The sequence below is a fragment of the Haliotis rufescens genome, unplaced genomic scaffold, assembly GCF_023055435.1.
Source record: "Haliotis rufescens isolate VD_foot unplaced genomic scaffold, xgHalRufe1.0.p SCAF_1, whole genome shotgun sequence".
NCBI lineage: Eukaryota > Metazoa > Mollusca > Gastropoda > Lepetellida > Haliotidae > Haliotis > Haliotis rufescens.
The window spans coordinates 41,816,977-41,830,562 of NW_025963779.1; positions in this window are offsets into that span (position 1 = coordinate 41,816,977).

Genomic DNA, 13,586 nt, shown 5'->3' on the forward strand with positions numbered 1-13,586 from the left:
GCTTAAATGTTTTGAGAGTATACATCAACCTTATCAAATGTATATTATACGGTATGAATATCTTAGTAAGAGAAATGCTGTCACTTTTAATAATTTGGACCCCCTCAAGGGTTGCAACGGGTGATGCTCCAATATGAATAATACTGCAACGTCGACGCTCATGTTGCTTGAGCCATTTAATTGATAGACCTGGTAATATTTCGAAGGGATCTTCCGGTGCATCTCCGAACAAGACTTCAATTATAAGCGTAGAAAAATTAGGTATTGCACTCAAATTATCTTTAATATCATTGAATTCAGTAACCAAATTTAAACTAACCTTTTTTGATGCCAGACGACTATATAACATATGACCTGGGTTTTCTGGCAGGGGAGAGACTAACACACTTTTTCGTTATGATGGGATAAGAGCCCCGAGTACGATCCGACTATTTATTATCTTAGTTAAATTATGTGCCTTACCCATCATCACATACGGTGGGGTAATGACGATATTCAGTAGCCACTCGATGTTTGCTTCAACCATAGTCCATTTATTATCATCGTTGAGAGTAAGATTATACGAAGTGTTTTTATAGAGTCTACTAACGTCGACATCACTTAAATCTCCTAGATTACCTGTGAATGCAACTTCTTTCCGCTTGTATACATTATCTTGTAAGTGTAAAGCGTATAACTTACCATCGGTACCGGGTTTATCGATTCCTTCTGTGTCTCCGAGATCGGACAGCGCAATTGTATTACATTGTCTGAGCGTTCCAGGGCCTGAAGAATCAACCATTATTTATAATATGGAGTGTTACACTCAAGTATCCTATATGTACAGGTTGGTGTTTTACATCTAATACAGAAATTTTGAGGTCTGAAATAATACCACGCTTTAATTTTTTATATTGTAATGATGAGAAAGATTCCGTTCTACCACTATTGTATTTTTCATCTTTGACTGGAATAGCTCTGAGTAGAGTTGAAGGACTTTCGAGTTGAATATTAACCGTTGTACTGATCTGATCAAGATGGATGCACAACTCTTTATAGGGAACTAAATCGGGTAATTTAACTCCATGCCCTGTTCTGTTGGGGGCTTATACTTCTCCTCCTCCGCATGCAAATCCAAGTGTATCTGCTATGTTCCGGGCAAGAAATATACTCTTTTCTCCAGAGTTCAAAATCAGCATCCAATTCGACTCATTTTGTGTGAGACTAACTCCCAAAGGCTTAAAAAAATCATCATTGAGTGAGCATACACTGTATCAGGTATTATGTGTTCTTTATCATTTATTATTGTCTGAGTATTTCTTTTCACAGCATTTATATTGGTCCACCGCGGGTAATACGTTACATCGCAGAGAGCGACTTCAAGTTGTCCATCTGAGTTATCGATAGTATGAAGCAGTTCAATAGACTGACCATTTGTTATTCCCGGGAGTGTAACATACATATTAAATATACAATGATACTATATCATAACTTAAATATGAAATCAACTTATATTACTAATCAGTCGATTTTAGTAAGTGCCTCTGGTGCTAATTTTTTTGTTGAATTCCCTGATATCTTTGAAAAATACAGGTTCACGGCAACTAGCGATAAAATGGTGCACGATTGGTTCCACAATCCGATGCAATTTTGGCAGAATCAGTTAAACTTTGTCATGTGGTGTGCAACAACAGGATGTGGTGTATCTCTTTATGCCCCAGGATTTTAAACTAAATAAGTCTGTTTTATCATTTCACGTGTACTATCAGATTAGACGTATACTTAAAGAAATTAGTGCCCCATTACCGCAGGATCGAGCATGGAATGCATCAAATAATCCGTACAATAGGTGGGCATTCGAATGTATTTGTCAGGAATTTAATGTTTCTACGAGTAAAGATTGGCGTCTGAGTGGAGTTAACCATGGTCTAGGTATTCCGTACGCTGGTCCACACTCTGTTAAAGAAGTCAGCAATGATTTACTGAAAAGGGGTCGGCTTCTTCCGAGCTTTGCTCTCTCGAGTAACGAGTGGAGAGATGATCGTATGAACTTTAAGGGTGGTGTTACTTTCACCGTCCAAAAGGTTGAGCAACCACCTGGAAATGCTTGGAATGAATTTCTATATGATAAAACAGAAAATAATTTTACTAACCCAGGAGTTGTAAGAGTTAATGAATCAATAAGAACTTATGTATGGGCAATTCTTGGTGCACAATCGCAAACACGAACGGGAATAATCGGTTCTGGGACGGCGCTCGATGCACAAAAACAGTTTGTTGCAAACGTGGAGGATGCTATTAATTCACCAGTTGACATACCATCTTCTATAAAATGTTATCAAGATGTATTACAGTAGGCTCAATCCAAAGTAGACTGTTTATGTGCCGGGACTATACATGTCTCCGAGGAATATGGAACTTAAGATCGGTCAAGTGATCGGTTATAATAAAAATTGTTATTGCTACCGATCAACAAAAACCAGGTATAAATGGGAATAGTTAAGCCACAGATATCTACTAACACATCTACTAACGCACAACCACCAGCGCCACCCCATATTACAGCTAAAAATCAACAACATATCGATGAAAAAACAGCGCTTATAGTAGGTGGAGTCGCAGCTGGTTTACTCATGATTTGGTTAAATAGTTCTTAACGGATACGTACAACAGCCCTGCAATTGCTACGATCAGTGCCCACAAATTTTGACTAAGCCAAGTGATGGTCTTAGCTAATAAATTAAAGAGCCAGGAAACAATACTCCCTATTATACCGGGAAGTGCAGATGCGGCTTTCCCAGCGAGCTTTCCCAGTGCTGAACCTCAAGCTTTTAAATGCTTTTTTATCCACTCTTTTATACCACCCCTATCGCTAGGCGGTGTGCCACCTCCTGTACAACCGGTTAACCCGAGAGTCAAAGTCGATATAATAAATCCCAATGCAGTTAAAATACTTGCAATGGTTATCCCCTGTTCTCTGAACAATGTTTTAATTTTACCGGCCAGTGTTGTGTCATCGTTGAGGACTTGATCAATAGTTTCTCGAATTCGACTGATTTGTGAATGATGTGCCTTTCTATTACTAGAAGCCGCTTCGAGGCGGGCCGATCTTTTGTCTTCTAAGTTACGCAATCTTTCTGCAACGCGACGTCTACTGAATTCATCACCCGCCTGTTCAAGTTTCGAGCTTTCTTCCAAATTATCTTTATCTATGTAACCGAGTTCATCACGCACAGTCCGAGGAACCTTAGTAGTCTTCGCGGAAAGTTTTTCTCATCGTGAGTAGTCTACAAAACCTAATTCATTACGAACAAAGTTGATGCCATGTTTAGCGGCTATCGTAGACAAAGCTAGGGGCTTACGAGTACGATAATGCAGAAGGTCAATATCAGGTTCGCCGTGTATTCACAATATTCCTTTACTGTAAACTTTGAATAGTCACGACCAATTGGGCTTTCTCTTAAGGCATCGTAATAATCATTAACGGTTAATTGTAAAAGTTCATCGTTAAGATTCGTAAAGCTGGTTTCATCAGTACCCTCTTCGATTGTACAAGTATCAGTTATGTTATCTAGATTAAAATCATCCATTTTTATATTAAACATAAGGTTACATAATTTCAATATAACAATGTCTTTGCAATACGGACGCAAGTTAAACCCACAACGTAGACTTCGAGATCCATTAGGGGTCAAAGCAATTCGTCAGTCTGTAACTATAACTAATAACCCTAGTATCATCGATCAGAATCAAACGCTTCTGGTTCGCTTTCCTAATCTCGGCGCACACGATGTGTTAGTTCCGGGGACTGTCCGACTAGCATTTACGATTAGTTTGACTTCTACCGATGTTGACAGGGAGCCTGTTCAGAACATAGGTCGTGCTATCGTTAAGAAAATTGCGATTAAAATTAGCGGTAATGAGGTTTTGAGTATCGACGATAGCGATGTATACTATTGTTACATGGATCTCTGGAGAACGGATAAAGAGCGGGAAAACTTACAGTACCACGGTATTTGTAATCAGAACACATTGAGACTGCGTGTGGGTGCTGAAAATGGTGATAATACCGTCGTAAAAGATCTCGCTGTTCCCAGCGCATTAGGTAACCGATTCTATATTCCGCTCGACTTTGAATTACTAGATTCCCACATGCCCTTTTATCAAGCATCCCTAGGCGATAGGTTAGAATACAAACTCTCTTTTAATGACTATGGTAGAGTAATCAGAGCTGCTGAAGATGCTAGCTATTCCATTGACAATATCTCACTGGAGTATGATATGATAACAGATCCTGAATTAGCCAGACAAATTCGTAACCAGTATACAGGAAGTTTAGCCATTTTGTACGATCGCATGCTTCGACACGAGATCGTTGAAAGGTATTTTAATGTGGTTTGAGGACCCCTCCGATGCATTTAAAAGAAATACCGAGAAGTTCTACAAACCCAAGATTACAAAAGTAGAATTGACCATCGAGGGCGTTCCTAATCAACTATATAGTCAAGGAATGCTAGTGTATCAACAATGGGATGAGATTAAAAAACTTCCTTCTATAAAACGAAGCCCAGAAGTTAAGGCGGTCGTGAAAGATCTGTCTGTGTATCGATGGGTGAATACATCACCACGAAGTATGCGCTATGGCTCGACATGCGAACAACGGACGATGACCAACTACATGGTAGTGGGAGAAGAATAGAAAATGCCAGCGAGGGTGTCACTATGCAGATAATGAAGCTCCAAGAATCGGCTGGTAAATTAAACATATATTTGTACGTGATTATGGATGCGCAACATAATATACAGAATGGACGATTCGTGCAAGCAATCTATTGATAATCTTTTACCTAAAGAACAGCACTGCGCTATCATCTGCGGGCAAACGGGTTGTGGAAAAACAGCTTTTATTCTAGATATTTTAGAAAGTCATTATCGGGACGTTTTCGATCATATTATTCTGTGCCCGACTATAAGCGTTTATAAAACATACCTATCGAGAGATTGGGTAATGAATGACGATGGGGTACACAGAGTTGATCCAGGCGATCGTTTACAAGACTGTTTACGAGTATGTCAAGACAAATACAAAGGAGAATCAACCCTTTTCGTAATAGACGATTGCAGCGCGAGTAAAAAACTCACCAAAAAGAAAGATATGCTTTCATATTTAGCATTCTCCGGACGGCACCCTCAGCATAGCGTTTGGGTACTTACTCAAAAATACAACTCTGTCCTGAAAGATCTTAGAGAACAAACCCTGTTTCATTGCAAAGACTGAGATTCATTCGAGGAATGTCTCCGCGAAGATGATATGTTATTTATACCAAGCCCGAACGAGATAAAGTCAGAAAACTGTTGGCTTCAACGAAGCATTGTAAACTCGTATTAAAAACAAATCAACCAGCTGCTTATGCAGTTGCTGAACAAAGGTAGCAAAATTATAGCAAAAATATGGCAAAATTATAGCAAATATAGCAAAAAGATAGCACAAGTAAATTGAACATTAGCGGTTATTATGTAATAATGTGGCTTGAAATCCTCATTCTTTTGCAACAGTTTATTATTACGGGCTGTATTGGATATGCCATATTATATTATGTTAGACTTAAATATCTCCTTAGGTATTACATTATGGAATGGGACGAACTCATCGAACAAATGCTCAAAGATGAGCCAGATCAAGATGTAGATAAATCTTTAGATAAACATAGAGAAAGACTCGCCACTTTGGTAGCCGGTGGAAAATGTTCTGAATATTTGGGGGAAAATTATATCATCGAAAAAATTGATAACATGACCGACGAAGATATTAAAAAACTGTACGCGCGTTACGAGTCTAGACTGGGAGCTACCATGACTAAAACAATTGGGTCGGCTATGTTACAACTATACACAGTCGTAGCTAGTACTTTTCTCCCTATCTCGGCAGAACATCGCATGTATTTATGCGAATATCTCGGGAAAGACCCATTCATCGAACACGCTATAAGTGCAGTAAGCTGTGAGTTTATCATATATACGGAATGTTCTTAGCTCCACTCACCACCCCTTTAATAACGGCTAGGTATTGTCAATTTAAACATACGTGCCCACTTAATAATAATTGAGACTCAAGTGACACCACCACAGATTGTACAACAGATTGTGGAACCACAATTACAACAAGTGACACCACAGATTGTACAACAAGTGAACGAGGATGCACAAGCCAGATCTAGAGTGACGAAGAACCCCAAAAAAATCGCAGCTGGTAGAAAGGGCGGCTGGCAAGGAGAGCGAAAGTAATGCATAATTCAAATATTGAGCATAGTCGTCCGATTAAAACTTGGGCACTAGTAGGAGTTGTTGCTATAGCCGTGGTATGGTTGTTTTATAAGACCGGAGAAGAGAAAACATCACCCACGATGTCACAACAGGTTCAATAAGAGGTTTGGCCCCATATAATGCTATAAGAAGCATGACTACTCCAGTTACAGACGGTAAAATGTTGGTAAACGCAACGTATCATTCAGCGGTGGTCAGCAGCTTGGCCATTGGCTATGCTCGTATAGCTAAAATGATTACTAAAGCCACACCACCCAAGCTAGATTTTAATGGATATGATATCTGTATGATGATTCTCGATATTGGATTAGCAATGGCAACAAAAGATATGCTCATCAAACAAGGGCTTATCCCAGAAGACATAATGAAGTAATTAAACATTTGAATATTTTATATTATCGAACATGGCATCAATTGCGATGATGGTCGGTGGAGCTATTGTTAATGCTTTAGCTTTTTCGGGGAGTAATTTTTTATTTTCTACTCTGAGGGAATCAAACGCTAAAGAAGTTGAAGAGCAGAGTAAATGACATAATAAAGCATTAGAACAACTCGAAGCAGCCCAGTCACAATGGACCAGAAATAGGATATTAAGATTAGATTTTATTAATGAAGAACTGCATAAACAGGGACATTCAATTCAAACGTTTAAGGATGTTGAACCTGACAGCACGAATACTTCCTTGTTGATCCAATACAGAAACCAACAATAAGTCAGTTTTATACAAAAAAAACCTGCGAGATCGCATTCATAATGTTAGGATTGACTGGTGTGGCTATTTTAGGTTACACAATAACTGCTCATAAACCATGACCTAGTTAGGGTGAGTCTTATCAGCCACTATAACCTGTAAAACACACTATGTCACCCTGACTACTTATCTATAAATAGCGATGACAGCTATGACTCACCAGTGGAGATGTTAGGCTGAGCATGCATTTAGACAAATGATACTAGAAGTGTACATTTATCACAATGGCGAGAGCCACACCAAGATGTAAATTCATACGCTTGGGTCGATCACAAATTTGTGGAAAGAGCTGTATGTCGGATTTTTGTGGAATCCACTCCATTGCAATTAGAAAAGGGCACATTAATTATTCGTGTTCTGTATGTGGGATTGGGGTCAAAGGTAGTTACTGTTTATGTAAGAGTCACGGTGCTGACAAAAAAAGGTTTCAAATTATTTATTAGAGGTAAAAGGCTTACCGAAATGAGATAAATAGATTGGGTAGAATTCAAACCAATTAGACATTAGTTCACATGTATTTATATATCACAATGACTTATGTTGTCAGAGAGCTGAAAGCTTTGGCAAAGCAACGTGGTCTACGTGGATATTCTCGAATGAGAAAAGCTGAATTGATCGATTTACTCGGTTTGGAATACAATAAACTCCAGACTGTTAGAGAACTCAAAGCTCAAGCAAAAAACAGTGGGCTGAAAGGTTATTCTTGAATGAGAAAAGCTGAATTGATCGCTTTACTAGATAATAATCAACCCGATGATAATAAATTAGTTGACAATGTTGATAAAAAACAACAAGAATTAAAATTTGTACCCACATCTGCCAGCATTGGTAAATATCTAAGAGGTTGGAAGATGGATATTAATTCCAACATGGATGTTAATGATGTTAAGCCCATCATAACGAGCAAAATTAACGAGGAGTTAGATGATTTACATAGTATAAAATACCAGCTGAGGATTAAAATGTCATTGAGTAAAGTAGCGCAGACGATAGCACTGAATATACCGAACCATATTTCCGTAGCAATCAAGAAGTTATAACCGAATCCGATACTATAAACGCATCATTAGATACATCAATTCAGAGGATACAGGAAACTTTAGACCGCTGGACTAACAGAGCTTCCGGTTGGGGTGTAGATAAAATCGATAGTTTATATTTAGATATAGCAAATTATATGCCCTTCAAAGGTGGATCTTATATAGATTTACCCCGTATTATAAAAAGAAAAAAGCCATAATTAATGTAAAAAATAAAGGCGATGACTGTTTAAGAATGATGATAAGATCTGCATTGTTCCCCATAGATTCTAAAATTGCAAATAGACCTTCTAGCTATCCTCAAAACGATGGTCTCAACTTTGATGGCATAGACGAACCTACACCAATATCACAAATTGATAAGGTGGAAAAGCAAAATAATTTAGCTATAAATGTTTTTGGACATTCTAAAGGAATTGTTGTACACAGGATAAGCTCTGCTCCAGAACATATTCCCAGAATCAATTCATTTCTGATCGAAAAAGATTGAAAATATCATTATACATGGATAAAGAGTTTAAACAGGCTATTATACGATCAAACGAAACATAAAGAAAAGAAATATTTCTGCGAAAGATGCCTACATGGGTACAGCAGACAAGATCTATTAGAAGCGCATAAAGAAGACTGTAGAGGTGTTGGACAGAATGCTATCAGGATTGATATGCCTAAAGAGGGGAAAAATATATTAAAATTTGAACATTATTGTAATCAAATGCCAGTACCGTACGTAATTTACGCCGACTTATCAAACCTATAGAAAATACTGAACACAATAATCAAGATAGTAGTTTTACATACAAAACTCAAGAACATATTCCTTGTGGGTTTGGATATATAGTTGTAGGGTATGATGGGGAAAACAAACCTGCCCGTGATTTACAGAGGTCCCGATGCAGCGGGAAAGTTCTAGAATATCTACAAAATGAAGAGAGAATAATCAGGAAATATTTATCACGTAAGAAACCCATGTGTATGAGGAGGGATGATTGGAGGGCCTGTAAGAAGACAACGAGTTGTCATGTTTGTAATAAACCCCTGAATGGGGATTCTGTAAGAGATCATTGCCACGTCACGGGTAATTATCAGGGAGCCGCGCATAACGAGTGTTACTTGAAACTAAAGATGAATTCTGAAACAATACCCATCCCCGTTGTGTTTCATAACCTTAGAGGATACGATTCTCATCTCATCATGCAAGCTATCTCAAAGACCGACGGTGGCTCAACGTGTATTCCTAATAATATGGAAAAATACATATCGTTCTCGTTGACTAAAACTATACATTATACGGACAAGGATTGGAAAGCCAGAATAAAGCAAAGTAATGGACTTAGATTCATAGACTCCGTACAGTTTCTGTTATCTTCCCTGGACAATTTAGCTAATGCAAACAATCCCGATGACTTTGCGATAACAAATCAATGTACTGATCGGTGCCGTCATTTGTTGCTGAGAAAAGGTGTATATCCTTACGAATATATGGATGATTGGTTTAGATTCGACGAAACTGAATTACCGCCCCTTGAATCATTGTATAGTAACTTAACAGAATCTAAAATAACAGATGCCGATTATGAACACGCTCTGACGGTCTGGGATAAATTAGGTTGTAAGAATTTAGGTGATTATCACGATCTGTACTTAAAAACCGATGTACTGTTACTCGCCGATATATTCGAGATATTTAGAAAGACATGTTTAAAACAATACGGCTTGGATCCAGCATGGTACTATTCCAGTCCTGGACTATCGTGGGATGCATTGTTAAAGAAGACCGGCGTAGAACTAAAACTACTCACCGATTACGGTATGCACTTGTTTATTGAGAAAGGATTAAGAGGTGGTATATCGATGGTAGCGAAAAGGTATTCTAAGGCTAATAATAAATTAGTGGAAGGATATGATCCGAGTAAACCCGACACGCATATATTATATCTCGACGTCAACAATTTGTACGGATGGGTTATGAGTCAACCTTTACCCTCGGGTGGTTTTGAGTGGGTCGATGATATCAATGTGAATGATATCAATGTGAATAAAGGGTACATACTAGAAGTTGACTTGGAATATCCAAATTCGTTACATAAAGATCATAACAGTTATCCTCTAGCTCCCGAAAGATTAATGGTGAATAAAGATTGGATGTCGGACACTCCTTGATGGGTAATACAAGGTTAGCTAACGTAGAAAAACTCGTACCAAATTTGATGCATAAGACAAAATATATAGTTCACTACAGAAATCTCCAGTTATATCTATTGTTAGGTATGAAACTAAGAAAATACACAGAGTTCTAAAGTTTGATCAAAGCCCTTGGATGGAGCCCTATATAAGGCTGAACACAGATTTAAGAAAGATAACTACCAGCGATTTTGAAAAGAATCTATATAATCTCATGAATAACTCAGTATTTGGTAAAACTATGGAGAATCTAAGGAAGCATGTTGATGTTAAATTAGTCAGATCTAATGAGGAAGAAAGACTCAGGAAACTTATAGCCAGTCCGGCTTTTAACAGAAGCAAGATATTCGATAATGACTTAGCCGCGTTGCATATGCAGAAGAGTAATATAAAATTTAACAGACCGGTGTACGTTGGTATGAGTATTCTGGACTTGTCAAAACACTTAATGTATGACTTTTATTACAACGAATTTAAGAAGCAATACGGTGATAGATGTGAGGTGTTATATAGCGACACAGATTCTTTGTTGATGGAAATACAAACTGAGGATGTGTATAAAGATATGGCAGAAAAAATAGATATGTACGACATAAATAGTAGTAAATAAAAAGGTGTTAGGTAAGATGAAGGATGAATGTGCTGGGACCCCTATAGCGGAGTATATCGGATTTAGACATAAGATGTATTCTATAAAGAAGTCCGATCATGGAGAGATAAGAAAAGCTATAGGCGTTAAGAAGTATGTGGTAAAAAAGCATATCAAACACGAACAGTATAAAGAAGCATTATTCAGTGGTAGAACGTTCAAACACGAGATGAACTCTTTAAGAAGTTACAATCATAGGATATATGGATTAAGAATGAACAAGACATCATTATCCCCCTTAGATAGAAAGAGATGGATTGATAAGGATGGTATAACTACCTATGCTTATGGTTACTTAGGGTGGTAATACTGTATCGTCTGGAACTATGAGCAACTCTTCTCGTAGAAATGCCCTGCCCGGTCCATCTTTAAGATAATAAAGAATAGGCTCTCCTGCTTTCATAACCAGCCTACTAATGTTATATGTCTTAAGAGACCAAATCGGATCGGTTGCGTGACGTAGGCCTCCTTCGAGTTCACCGGGCTGATATAAATATCTTACGCTAACTCTATCCGGAAGTTTTCGTTCTTTGCCTCTCCTCGGTGCTGAAGGTTCCGGAAGTAATGGATTTCATTTTAATCGCATCGGATGGTTTCTTCCTGATTAATCTAGTTACTTCATTATTCAGCGCTGATACAACAGCTGATAATCGTGTCACCCATTCGGTTGATCTCAATCGTTCCGATTTCATTTCGATCCCATACTGATATGCAAACAAACATTCCGCTAATGTCCAGTTAAATCTTTCAACGATAGCTTGACTACGGTGGGCTTCTTTTTCACCACACCTGATTTTGACATCATACTTTGTTAACAGTTTAGTTACTGATCCCATAAACTCACGACCAGGATCTACTTGAAATAGCTTAGGCCATTTTAGTGGTCCGCGTTTATATATGTGGCTCAGTGCATTAGCGACTTCTGTTGAATCTTTCAAGGTTAATGGCTCAGCGTCTTTGTATCGACTAGCCGCATCCACTACGGTTAAAGCGTATTTATACGTTTTGCGTCTTACCTTAATATGGGGAAGAAACAAGAGGTCAGCCTGATGAACTTCATTCGTTGTAAAAATATCAAACTTCTTCCTTGGTTTATAACGCGGTGCTGGTAAATATATTTGCCACATCGCTTGTTCCTCTAACCAATCCTTGGCCACATCTTTAGATACCTTAGCCGCGGTGGCTAATTTTTTTATTGCTCCTATACCTTTCCAATATCCTCGTGGGCTATAGTAAATTTTATTCATTATTAGTTAATATTGATGTTTCTTTTAATACGACTCATGACTATCGTTAAATCACATCATCATTTACACATAACAAATTCCCCTTGTAGTGGTGGTATAGGTATATAAATCTGGCTCCAGTTGAGTGGCGGCAGAACCCCCTTTACCTATACTACTCAAGGATCAAGATTTATTTTTTAGATGGTACTCCTATCAAGGTAGTAGAGGAGGCACAATTTTTGGGCCTCATATTTGACAGTCATCTCACATTCTAACCACACATCAAATATCTAAAGGCTAAGTGCCTGAAGGCTTTCGAAGTTGTTTCAAATTCCGAGAGTTGGGAGGGGATTAGACAACTCTCATTTACTTGTACAGATCGTTGATACGCTCTATACTAGAATATGGTTCCATTGTCTATGGTGGAGCCTGCAAAAGCAATTTAGAAAAATTAGACACAATACACCACCAAGGCCTAATGCTCTGTCTTGGAGCTTTCAGGGTCTCTCCTGTGGACAGTTTGAATGTGGAAGCTTCCCTCGAACAATGCCGCATTACTTTCACTGAAACTAATCCTTTTGTATGTCAACAAGCATATAACCAATTACGAACAAAATATATTTCTCACAGATCCATCTTCACAGACGGGTCCTAAGATGGTGCCAATAAACTTCACGAATTTAAACCAACAATCGGTCACACATACCTGGGTTGTTAGTCAAGACATGATTGGGTCGTTTTACTACGATTGCATATTTGCCATAGTCTGTTTAACCACGAATATGAGGACGAACCTCCTAAATGTATCTGTAGATGCAAGATTTCCTAATGTTTCAAAGTATGAACTGTTAGTGAAATGGCATGAAATCAAGTTAAAATTGTTACAATTCATTTAACTTATTATCCATGGTGGTTCAGTGATTAAGACACTTTATTATTACACTAATGTTCTAAAGTTCAATTTCCACGTAATATGTATCAATTCTAAGATACATGTATACAATGTTTACATGTTCTCAGTAACTTTCCACTACCTCGTGACCTTAACCTTCATGTGCAATGTCAAAGCTCACAGGTCATGTCACGACCTCTTCAAAGCTCATGCATTTCGAAGCGCATGCTCACCAGTGTGTATTGGATCTCCATGCTGCCAGGTTCTCACCTTACTGCCTGCTATATTTGAACTATGTAAAGACACATTTTTCTGAACCTCATCAACTTGTCGACGCTTCAACTTGTCATCAACTGTCACCAATTGTTCCTAAAGCCATGGCTCTAACTATAAACTGTACTACATTAAACGTCACGAAATAAACCTTGTTGATGCGAGTGTAAATTTGTCATCTTGCATCCACATTAGTTCAGAAAAATATACAGATAGTAGGGTGTAATTTTTGGTAAAATTGCAGGATATTGAACGTCTTACCGTAAT